The sequence below is a fragment of the Chrysochloris asiatica genome, unplaced genomic scaffold, assembly GCF_000296735.1.
Source record: "Chrysochloris asiatica unplaced genomic scaffold, ChrAsi1.0 scaffold00087, whole genome shotgun sequence".
Classification (NCBI taxonomy): Eukaryota; Metazoa; Chordata; class Mammalia; order Afrosoricida; family Chrysochloridae; genus Chrysochloris; species Chrysochloris asiatica.
The window spans coordinates 7540073-7552124 of record NW_006408605.1 but is presented as its reverse complement, the minus strand read 5'-3'; the positions used below and the strand labels follow the sequence as shown (position 1 = coordinate 7552124).

General features: G+C 37.6%; 1 pseudogene; it reads right to left on the bottom strand.

Annotated features, from left to right (window-relative positions):
• Positions 1–8120: 8120 nt before the first annotated feature.
• Positions 8121–11655, bottom strand: LOC102828671 (annotated as a pseudogene).
• Positions 11656–12052: the final 397 nt, after the last annotated feature.

The window sequence follows — 12052 nt, the reverse complement described above, 5'->3', positions numbered from 1 at the left end:
AGACTACCAAATCTTTTTCCCACAGAGACACTAAGTAGGTTTGGACCATCAACATTTCAGATAGTTCCTAAGAGCTTAACTGTTGTGTTGCCAGCATTCCCTTTAACACTTAGATGCTGGATGGGGCCCATTGGCCCAGGAATAACCTCCCAAAGGAGACCAGTGCCCTCTAATTTGAGGGAAGAGGAGAAGGCTTGAGTGGAGATAGAACAATCTCACTGCTTCAGTCAAGGTGACTAGGGGGCCTATTTCTGGCCCTCTTATCAAAAATGAAGGTGGGAGGATAGTTCATCATTAGATTCGCCTGAACTAAGCTGACATGAATCATTCTCAGGTCACCTCTGAGCCTAGCTGGGCCCTGATCTTTGTCTAGACGTTTCTTTTCCAGCAGAGGCTGGGAAGCTAGTGCAGACACTCACAACTTCACTCTTCACAGCAATGCCATTAAGGAGCCTGATTAGCAGAGCCCCATGCCGGGCTGCTAATGGGTCTGGGACATTAAGCATAAATGGTTTCCCAGACATGGCAGGAGCAGAGCCAGGAAGAAACAAATATTTTAATCTCAAAGAAATACAAGTGTAGGAGGGGAGTGGGGGGTCCCTCTGCTTACTCTGCATGTATTGGTTCTCCCATCCTCTACTGCAACAGTTTCTGCAGTTCTCAGGTCCCTGCCCTGGGGTGTAGTGCAGTGTAGTGGGGGAGAACAGATTTCCACTCATTCAGACATATGGGAGTGGCGATTTGCAAAGATTTACAGGGATGGAGTTCTCTGTGTTTGTCTGGGCCATTTTTACCACACTGATGGTCAGGAAGTCCTTGATATCTAATTAATCTTGCTATAACTCAAGTCAGCTTTTCTTTGGTTGGTGAGTGAGAGTAAAGGATTGATAATCAAAGATGGCATTTCTTTAGACCCAGATTGGTTGCTCTAGAACAGCGGTTCTTAAAGAACAGTTGGAATCAGTATCAACATAGCAGCTGGGAATTTGTTAGAAATGTAAATCCTCTCTCAAAAGATACAATGCAGGTAAGAAGGCAATGGAATGACATATATAAAATCTTGAAAGAAAAAAATTGCCAAACAAGAATTATATAATCAGCAAAATTGTCTCTCAAATACAATGACAAAATTAGGACATATCCGATAAACAGAAATTAAGAGACAAAGAGTCCTTCAGACAGAGAAACAACAATGGCAGACAACAATAACCTGAGATTAAGAAACATGACAACATTACCTGGAAAGTAAACCACATATTTGTTATTGTTGTTGGGTGCCATCGTTGAGTTGGTTCTGACTCATAGTGAGTCTACGCACAACAGAATGAAACACTGCCCGATCCTCCGCCATCCGCACAATCATTACGTTTAAGCCCATTGTTACTGCCACTGTGCCAGTTCATCTCCTGGGGATTTTCCTCTTTTGCATTAACCCTACACTTTCTCTCTCTCTCTTTTTTTCCATTGTGAATTGAGTGAAGGTTTACAGACCAGAAAGATCATCAGTTTTACATTCAACAAATCATAAACTTTGTTTCATCTCAATGATTGCAGTCATCTTCATGCAACAATTGTCCCTCTTCTTCCTTGTGGTTATCCATTTACAAATATGCTATTTAAAACTCTTGTATATTTGTGGGATATACAAGCAGATATATATCCCATTCTTCCTCCCATACCCATTTAGCCTGTGTCTCTATGTATCGACACACAGAACACTGTTGTTCCAAGGTTGTGTATATATATCACTATTTACCTCTATCCCCTTTAGCTCTTGCAAACCTCCCTGTGTCTTCACCTATCTTCATCAATCTTCTGCCCACCTCCCTTTTCTTGTTTATTGCCCTCCTGCTTCTTGGATATTGCTCTCCCCATCACCCGAGTTAGCATATGCCTACCCTGTAGCCAGTGATTTACTCTTCCTTCCCTCCCACCCCTGGTAAACATCAAAGAGTGTTTCTTTTAGTATGAAAACGTTTTCTTGAGTTTTTACAATAGTGGTCTCATACAATATTTGTCCGTTTGTGATTGACTTATTTCACTCAGCATAATGTCTTCCAGGTTCATCCATGTTATGAGGTGTTTCACAGATTCATCATTATTCTTTAATGTTGCATAGTATTCCATTTTGTGTATGTACCAAAGTTTGTTTATCTACTCTTCCATTGATGGACTCTTAGGCTATCTCCATCTTTTTGCTATTGTGAATACTGTGGCAATGAATTAGTGTGCATATATCTATTCATGCCCTGACTCTTATTTATTGTGGCTATATACTAAGTAGAGGGGTTGCTGGGTCGTATGGTATTTCTATTTCCAACTTTCTGAGGAAGCACCACACCATTTTCCACAGTGATTGAACAATTTTACAGTCCCACTAGCAAGGTAGGAGGGTCCCAGTCTCGCCACATTTGTTGTTTACTGGTTTTTTAAACGTTGCTATTAATGCTGGTGTGAGATGGTATCTCATTGCTATTTTAATTTGCATCTCCTTAATAGCTAATGAAGAAGCTCTGGTAGCCTAGTAGTTAGGAGTCATGCTGCTAACCTTAAAGTTCAAAACTACCAGTTGTTCCATGGGAGAAAGATGACATTTTCTGCTCTTGTAAAAACTTACAACCTTGGAAACCCTATGCAGGGTTACTATGAGTCAGAACGGACTCCACGGCATACCACCACCACCAATAGCTAATGATCATGAACATTTCTTCATATGTTTATTGGCTACCTGAATGTCTTCCTTGATGAAGTGTCTGTTCATGTCCTGTGCTCATTTTTAAAATTTGGGTTGTTTGTCTTTTTCTTGTGGAGGTGGTGTCGTTTTTAACAAATTTTAGTCCCTTGTCTGATATGTCATTGTAAAAAAATTTTCCCAATCTGTTAGCTCCCTTTTCAGTCTTTTGGTGAAGTCATTTTTTAAAACTTATCCCCATCTCCTTTCAACAGGCAGACCCTTCTAGACAAGATGAAAACTATTCAGTGGAGATTTGGCGAAGTCTTTTGATGCACATTTGTTGTTGTTGTTAAGTGCTGTCGAGTCGGTTCTGACCCATAGCGACCCTGTATAGGGTTTCCAAGGAGCAGCTGGTGAGCTTGAACCAGAGACCTTGTGGTTCAAACCGACTTTGCAGTCCAGCACATTAGCCCACAGCACCACACCAGGACTCCTTTTTATGCACATGAATGTTTAATATTTAGGAGATTTCTTTCAGTCATCTATTTTTGTGTTCTGCTGTTTGTGTGTTTTTCCTAATATTTGACAGTATATTTATGCCATGTATTAGAGCCCCTAAGTTTGTCTTCCTTATTTTTTCATTGATGATCTTTATAGTTCTAGATTTTACATTTAGGTCTTTAATCCACATTGAGTTTGTTTTAGTATATGGTGTGAGATAGGGGTCTTGTTTCATTCTTCTGCAAATGGATTTCCAATTTTGCCAGCACCATTTATTGAAGATACTCTCTCTTCTTCATTTAATGTGTTTTGGCCCTTTGCCAAAGATCAGATGACTGTATGTGGACGGATTTACTTCTGGGTTCTCAATTCTGTTCCATTGATCTATGTGCCTTTCATTTTATCAGACTGTTTTGACCACTGTGGCTGTGTAATAAAATTTCAGAGCAGGGACTATAAGAGGCCTCCAACTTTGTTCTTCTTCATAAGCAGTGCTTTGCTTATCTGAGGTCTTTGCTTATCTTTCCTTTCCACATAAAGTTAGTGATCGGTTTTTCCATCTCTTTAAAGAATGATGCTGGAATTGGATTGGGATTGTATTATATCTATAGATTGCTTGGGGTAGTGTTGGCATTTTCACAATGTTAAGTTTTCCTATCCAGGAGCATGGTATATTCTTCCATTTTTGTAAGTCTCTTGATTTCTTGTAGTAGTGTTTTTGTAGTTTTCTTTGTATAGGTCTTTTGTTTCTTTGGTTATATATAATTGTAAATGCTATTGTTTTCCTTTTCAGAGCTGTCTTTATTAGTGTATAGGAATCTAACTGAAATTTATATATATTCATCTTGTAACCTGCCACTTTGCTGAATCTTTCAATGAGTTTTAATAATTTTCTTGCTGAGTTTTGGGGATGTTCTATGTATAGGATCATATCATCTGCAAATAGAGTTTTACTTCTTTGCCAATTTGGATGCCTGTAACTTCCCTTTCTTGCTTTATAGCTGGCCAAGACACCAACACAATGTTGAATAGGAGTGGTGATAAAGTGCACCCTTATCTGGTTCCTGTTCACAAAGAGAATGCTTTCAGTTTCTTTCCATTGAGACTAACATTGGTTGTTTGATTTGTATATGTGTTCTTAATTATGCTGAGAAATTTCCCTTCAATTCCTACTTTGTTGAGTGTTTTTTTAATCAGGAATGGATGTTGAATTTTCTCAAAGCCTTTTCTGCATCAATCAATATGATCATGTGATTCCTTTCCTTTGTTTTATTTATATGGTGAACTACATTGATTGTTTTTGTAATATTGAACCATCTTTCATCCCTAGAATGAATCCCCCTTGATCATGATGTATTATTTTTTTGATGTGTTGTTGAGTTCCATTGACTAGGATTTTATTGAGCATTTTTGCATCTATATTCATGAGGAACGTTGGTCTATAATTTTCTTTTGAATAATGTTTTTGGTACAAGGGTTATGCTTGCTTCATAAAATGTTTTTTTGGGAGTTTTCCATCCTTCTCTAAATTCTGGAATAGTTTGAATGAAGTTGGTGTCAGCTCTTCTCAGAATGTTTGGTAGAATTCACCAGTAGAGCTGTCTGGACCTGGATTTTTTTTTTGTTGTTGTGAGTTTTTTAATGACCTAATCAATTTCTTCTTTTGTTACAGTCCTGTTCAAGTTTTCTACTTCACTCTTTGTTAAGGTAGGTTGTATTTTTCTAAAAATGTATCCATTTTTTGTAGATTTTCTAATTTATTGGAGTATAATTCTTCATTGTTATTGTTGTTGTTAAGTGCCATTGAGTCAGTTCTGACTCATAGCAACCCTGTATAGGGTTTCTGAGGAGTGGCTGGTGAACTTGAACTGCCAACCTTGTGGTTCAAGTCAATCTTGTAGTCCAGTGCATTAACCTGCAGCATCACACCAGGAATCCACAATTCTTTATAATATGCTGTTGTTATCTTTTTTATTTGCATTGGTTCTATTGTGATGTCACCCACATTGCTTCTTATGCATGTTATTTGCATCTTCTTTTCTTTTGTTAGATTTGCCAATGGTTTCTCAATTTTATTAATTCTTTCAAAGAACCAACTTATTGTCTTCTTGATTCTTTTTATTGTTTTTCTGTTTTCTAATTCATTTATTTCTGCTCTAATCTTTATTATTTCTTTCTTCTGATGACTGAAGGCTTACTTTGCTGGTCTTTTTCTAATTGTTGGAGATGCTGTATTAATGTGTTGATTTGGGTTCTTTCTTCTTTTTGGATGTGTGTATTTTTTACTATACATTGCCCTCTAAGCCCTGCTTTTGCTGTGTCCCAAAGGTTTTCGTCTGTTGTATTTTCATTCTCATTTAAGTCAAGGAAGTTTTTTTATTTCATTTTTCATTTTTTCTATTACCCAGTAACTTTTCAGCATGGTGTTATTCAATTTCCATATATTTGAATTTTGTTTCCTTGATCTTCCTATTGTTGAACTGACCCTCCATTTTACTAAGCATGATGTCCTTCTCCAGAGACTGGTCTCTTCTGATAATATGTCTGAAGTATGTGAGATGAAGTCTAGTCATCCGGGCTTCTAAAGAGCATTTTAACTATATTTCTTTCAACACAGATTGGTTTGTTCTTTTGGTAGTCCAAGGTACTTTTAATATTCTTCTCCAACACCATAGCTCAAATGCATCAATTCTTATATGGTCTTCCTTATTCATTGTCCAACTTTCACATGCAGAAGAGATTACTGAAAATACCATGACTTGGGTCAGGAGCACCTTAGTCCTCAAACTTACACCTTGGTTCTTAACACTTTGAAGAGGTCTTGTGCAGTAGTTTTGCCTAGTGTAACACGTTCGATTTCTTGATTACTGTCCACATGAGTGTTGATAGTGTAACAAAACAAAATCTTTTCTCCGTTGATAAGGATGTTGTTTATTGGTCCAGTTGTGAGGACTTTTGTTTTCTTTATATTATAGGTGCAACCCATACTGAAGGCTGTAGTCTTTAATCTTCATCAGTAAGTACTTTAAGTTCTCTTTGCTTTCAGCAAGTAAGGTTGTAACATCTGCATGTTGCCGGTTGTTAATGAGTCTTCCTCTAATCCTGATGTCACATTCTTCTTCATATAACCCAGTTTCAAGTATTATTTGCTCAGCATACAGATTAAATAATATGACGAAAGAATACAACAGCAACATGCACCTTTCCTGATTTAAACCATTCAATGTCCCATGTTCTGTTCAAATGACTGCCTCTTGTTCTATGAACAGGTTCCTAATGAGCACCATTATGTGTTCTGAAATAACCATTTTTTTTGCAAATGGTTACCCATACCTTGTCATGAACCACATAGTTGAAAGACTTTGCAAAGTCAATAAAGCACAGGTAAAAATCTTTCTGGTATTCTCTGCTTTCAATCAAGATGCATCTGGCATCAGCAGTGATATCCCTTGTTCCACATCTTCATTTGAATCCAGTTTGAATCTCTGGAAGTTCCCTGTCTATTTTTGAGTAATTGTGAGCAAAATTTTACTTGCATGTGATATTAATGATATTGTTTGATGATTTCCACATTCCATTAGATAAACTCTTTGGAATGGGCACAAATATGGATCTCTTTCAATCAGTTGGCCAGGTAGCTGTCTTCCAAGTTTCTTGGCATAGATGAGTGAGTGCCTCTGGTGCTGCATCAGTTTGTTGAAAGATTTCAATTTGTAAACCATCAGTTCCTGAAACCCAGTTCTTTGCCAGTTCTTTCAGTGTACTTTGGACTTCTTCCTTTAGTACCATTGGCTCTTAAACATATGCTACCTCTTGAAATGGTTGAACACAGACTATTTCTTTTTGGTACAGTGACTCTGTATGTTTTTACATCTTTTTTTTTTTTAACAAACTAAATTCTCATTTAATTTAGATTGCAATACGCTGTACAAAATTTATATTCTTCATCAAAAGTTCAAATATTTTATGCATTAGTCATAGATAAACCTCAAAACAAGTAATTTGTAGGTTTTCTAAGTTTTTTTTTTTTATAAATCAAGATGAGGTAGTAGATAAAGTCATGGAAAAAGAAGAAAGCAAGTATATCTGTTGTTAACATTCATATCTTTTGACTCTGTCTTGACCACAAAACAGAAGTATTCAGCATATACCTGCCAAAAGGTTTATGAAGGCTCAATAAGGAATCCTGGCATGGTGCTGTGAGTTAATGCACTTGACTGTAAAATCAGTTTGAACCACAAGGTTGGGTGGTTGAAGCTTACTAGCTGCTCCTTGGAAACCCTATACAGGGTCGCTATGGGTTGAAACTGGCTTAACAGCACACTTAACAACAAGGCTCAACAAAGAAATGTAAACAGCAGCAAACAAATGTGGAACAACAATGGTAAGCTTTTCCATTCAAACTTTAACTTGTTCCTTAGGTTTGTTTTGATAAAAACAAAATCCATACTGAAATCCTTGTTTGGTGAGCTTGTTTGTCTTACTCTGGTAATTCCCTTAACTGTCCACTACAGATTTTTAACATACTTAAAACTCCCACAAATCAAAGATCAGTCTTAAGATTCATTGTTACATTAAATTATATTCCTTCCTCCCACACCTTCTAAAAATTTATTTCTTAAAAGAACTGTAGCTTAATATCTGATAATTGGATCCACAGTGATAATATATGTTATGTCTAAAATGACATAATGAAAACAATTCCAGAGTGCCACAACAGAGATCACAGAGAAACAAAATGTGACACTTTCATGCTGTCTCCTGGAAGAACAGATATATCTTCAAAGCATGAGAGTTCAAAGAGAGGCCATTTAAGTAGGGAGATTATTAATGGCATTCAATCAGAGTCTTCTAGTTAAAGATATTCAGTATGAGTGGCCTGCATATACCTTACAGCTTTTCCTCCAAATGTCATACATAAGGAAAAACTTATTTTCAAACAGTCTTAGTTATTTTCAATGGCTTTTAAATTATCAGTATGAAGCTCTGGCTTAGTTGTATAGAGTTTGATGTATGTGTCTATTATTAAATTCGGATCATTTTTTATATCAAAATTTATGTTAAGCAAAGCCAAGTTACTTGACCTTTGGTCTGTCAATGTGTTCCTTAGATACACTTTGAGACATTTTCATAGTTCTCATTCTCAACCTTCATTATAAGAAGTATACACAGGACCTTCAGCAATGCATAAACATTAGGAAAGAACTTGATTCAGGCAGATGGAGGACTTCATAAATGGTGGATGGAAGCTTTATATCTTTTCCTCTGTGTTTCCACATAATTCTTCAGCAATGAAGCTCGCCTTACAGCATGTCAGGATTGGGTAAGTCACTTCTGCATATGTCAGCATGGTGTTCCTCTGACATATTAAATTTGGGTTGTCCCATGACAGAAGGTACCAGAGATAAACATTTAAAAGTTTTTAGTATTATTCTAAGAATATATCTTTAACTTTCTGAATAATACGCTCCACCGTTAGGACACTGAGGACTTCTTTATACTAACTCTCAGAGGTTACCTTGTTGAGCTCTGTGAATTTTCCAGAGAGTTCCATTTGAATATCTAGTTTTTTTTGCCAAATTTGTTGCTTCTTCAAACCAAAATTCATGGTAAACTTCAATATTTTCCATCTTTTCATTTAGTGAGTGTAGCACTGCAGTTAAGCTGCTGGTTGCAAAGAAAACATCAGAGATTTGACCCTGGAGATTTTCTCCAAAGGCTCTTATAAAAGAAGACATTTTTAAGAACAACAATGGTAATGATTAAATCAAAACCTGTTACTGAACTATACAGGACAAATGCCTAGCCAATTATGTAGTTATTCCATCTAATATTTGTGTCATTATTTATACCATCTAAACATAAAACAAGTGCTTGCAGGAGGTCCACTAAAATTTCAAAAGCATCATGCCTGCCTTCCATTGAGAATGCCAAATTTCCATTAGTTCATTATCTCTGTCTTCATTGTTCTGAAAAAGGACAGAAATCACATTGTTAAGTTCTAAAAGCAGTTGTGATGATCAATGGAAAAGAGAACAAATGTCCTCAATCATTCCCCCTTGCAACAGATACTACCATAATGGGAACTGGTTGTGCCAACCACATGTTTAAGGCCCAGGTAGAACAGAGTGAGTAGATGACTTGAGGCTACTTCTCTAAAAGTCTGCAAGCAACAACGTTCATCTTGGAAGAAAATCCACTGGACACAATATAAGCCTGGTCACGACTGTCCTCCCTGTTTAGTTCCCATTTCTCAGTTATGGCAGTGTGAAATTTCACAGCTCCACCTTCTGCATCACCTTCATAAGGCAGGAAACCCACAAATGCCTCTCTCAAAGTTATGAGATTCATCGACAAACCTCCCCAACGCGGGCAGGTGCTCCTCCCCTGCTATAGCCATTAAGTCTTCAATGATGAAGCAAAAGAAAGAAGTGGAGTCTATCACGTCCCTGAGAGTTTCATTCTGAATGCAGCTCTCCCAGATCTTTATCATCTGTTTCTGCTGTGTTTTTTTTTTAACAGAACAGTATGTTAACTGCTGTTGTCTCAAAGTGCTTTCACAGAACCTCATCCCGAGAATTTATCTGGCACTCTAGCAGAGCTTGAAAATTATCAGGAGGAAAGAGACCTTCTGGGATTTCATCAGCCTCATGCTTATTCAGAGGTATATTTGGTTTTCCCATAAAGAATCAAAATTTCAAATAAAGATTTTAGGTATTCTTTGCTTTGCTTCTCTTCAACAGTTAAAACTAAAATGTCTTCATTCTGCTCCTCACTCTCTGTCTTCTGCACTGAGGTTCTGAGCATTGCTATTGTTTCTTTATGTTTTTGTTCCTTTTCAGAAGTTTTTTTTTTTTCCTGTTTCAGTGTACTGATTTCATTTTCACTTGATTCTTTAATTTGTTTTCTATGTCTACTGTGTGAGTTGTTCAGATGACTGGTTAGATCAGATTTTGTTGGTATAGAATTATTTTGAAGAACTGTCCTATAGGGGTCTCCCAGTGACTTACAAGTATATGCTTTAATTAATTTTGATAAATAAAATAACCAAATCATTCTCCAGTTTTCTAATGCCTCTGTAAAATGTATGGTTCTACAGATCTTAATTAAGAAAGGTGTGAAACAGGGTTGTATTCTTTCACTATACTTATTCAACATGTAATTCGAGAAGCTGGGTTCTCATGAAGAAAACATGAAGAAAAACGTGGCATCAGGATTAGAGGAAGACTCAATAACAACCTGTGATATGCAGATGATACAACCTTGCTTGCTGAAAGTGAAGAGGACTTAAAATATTTACTGATGAAGATCAAAGATCACAGCCTTTGGTATAGATTGCATCTCAATGTAAAGTAAACAAAACTTCTCACCATTGGATCAATAAACAACATTCTTATCAACAGAAAAAAGATTGAAGTTGTCAAGGTCTTCATTTTTCTTGGATCAACTATCAACATTCATGAAAAAAAATTAAACGACGTATTGCATTAGGCAAATCTGCTGTACAAGACCACTTTAAAGTGTTGAAGAGCAAAGATGTCAGCTTGAGGACTAAGGTGCGCCTGACCCAAGCCATGGTATTTTCAATAACCTCATATGCATGTGAAAGCTGGACAGTGAATAAGGAAGACCCTAGAAGAATTGATGCTTTTGAGTTATGGTGTTGGAGGAGAATATTGAGAGTGCCATGGGCTGCCAAAAGAACCAACAGATCCATGTTGGAAGAAGTGCAGCCAGAGTGCTCCTTGGAGGCAAGGATGGCCAAACTTTGTCTCTTATACTTCAGACATATTGTCAGGAGGGACCAGTCACTGAAGAAGGGTATCATGTTTGGTAGAGTGGAGGGTCAGAGAAAAAGAGGAAGACCTCCAACGAGATGGATTGGCAGAGTGGCAGCATCAATGGGCTCAAGCGTTGCAACAGTTGTGAGGGTGGTCCAGGATCAGGCAGTGTTTTGTTCTGTTGTGCATAGGGTCACCATGAGTTGGTACAGACTCGATGGCACCTAATAACAACAGATCTTAAGAGTCCTGGTATGGTGGTGTAGGATAAACACTAGGCTACAATGTTGGTTTGAACTGCAAGGCCAGTGGTTCAAACTCAAGAGCTACTCCTTGGAAACCCTATACAGGGTTGCTATGAGTCAGAATCGACCCAACAGCACTTAACAACAACAACAATTAAATCCTGTAAATACTTCATATTATACTCATTTCACAGCTAATGAAGCTGAGACTAAGAGAGAAGTAACTTGTCCAAGACCACAGTGTTTTTGGAAATGACGAAACCAAGAGCGAGTGTGAATTTTCAATATAGTGTAACGAAATGCAGAGTCCTCATGTGGCGCTGTAGGACAAACACTAGACTGCTAATCACAAGGTCTACACTGTTTTATATTCTAAGTCTCTGCAATAATCCACTCACTTCTGGCATCTGGCAGGATCCCACAGGCACCTGAAGAAGACCATGTTGGACTGCATGCAGAGCACAAGTTCAGCATTATCACCTGCCTGCCAGACAGCCTAGCCCTTCCCTCCAGCCTCCTCAGGCAGCCTGCCAACACACTGGGGCCTTGGAGGGGAGCCAGGCTGATAGTCCTGCTTGGTGGGGCAGCACACCGAGGGCTCCTTCCATCTTCTTTTGATGCTTTCGGCACCATTCAATACTTTGCAATATTGCAAGTACAGGTTTGAAGTTTTTCTTCAGTTTCCCTCAACTTGAGAAACACTGAGCATGTTCTTCCCTTTTGGTTTTCTAGCTCTAGGTCTTTCTTTTTGCACATGTCATTATAATATCTGACTCTCTCATCTGCCCTTTGAAATTTTCTGTTCAACTCTTTTACCTTCTTTCTTCTATTAGCTTTAGCATCTCTATGCT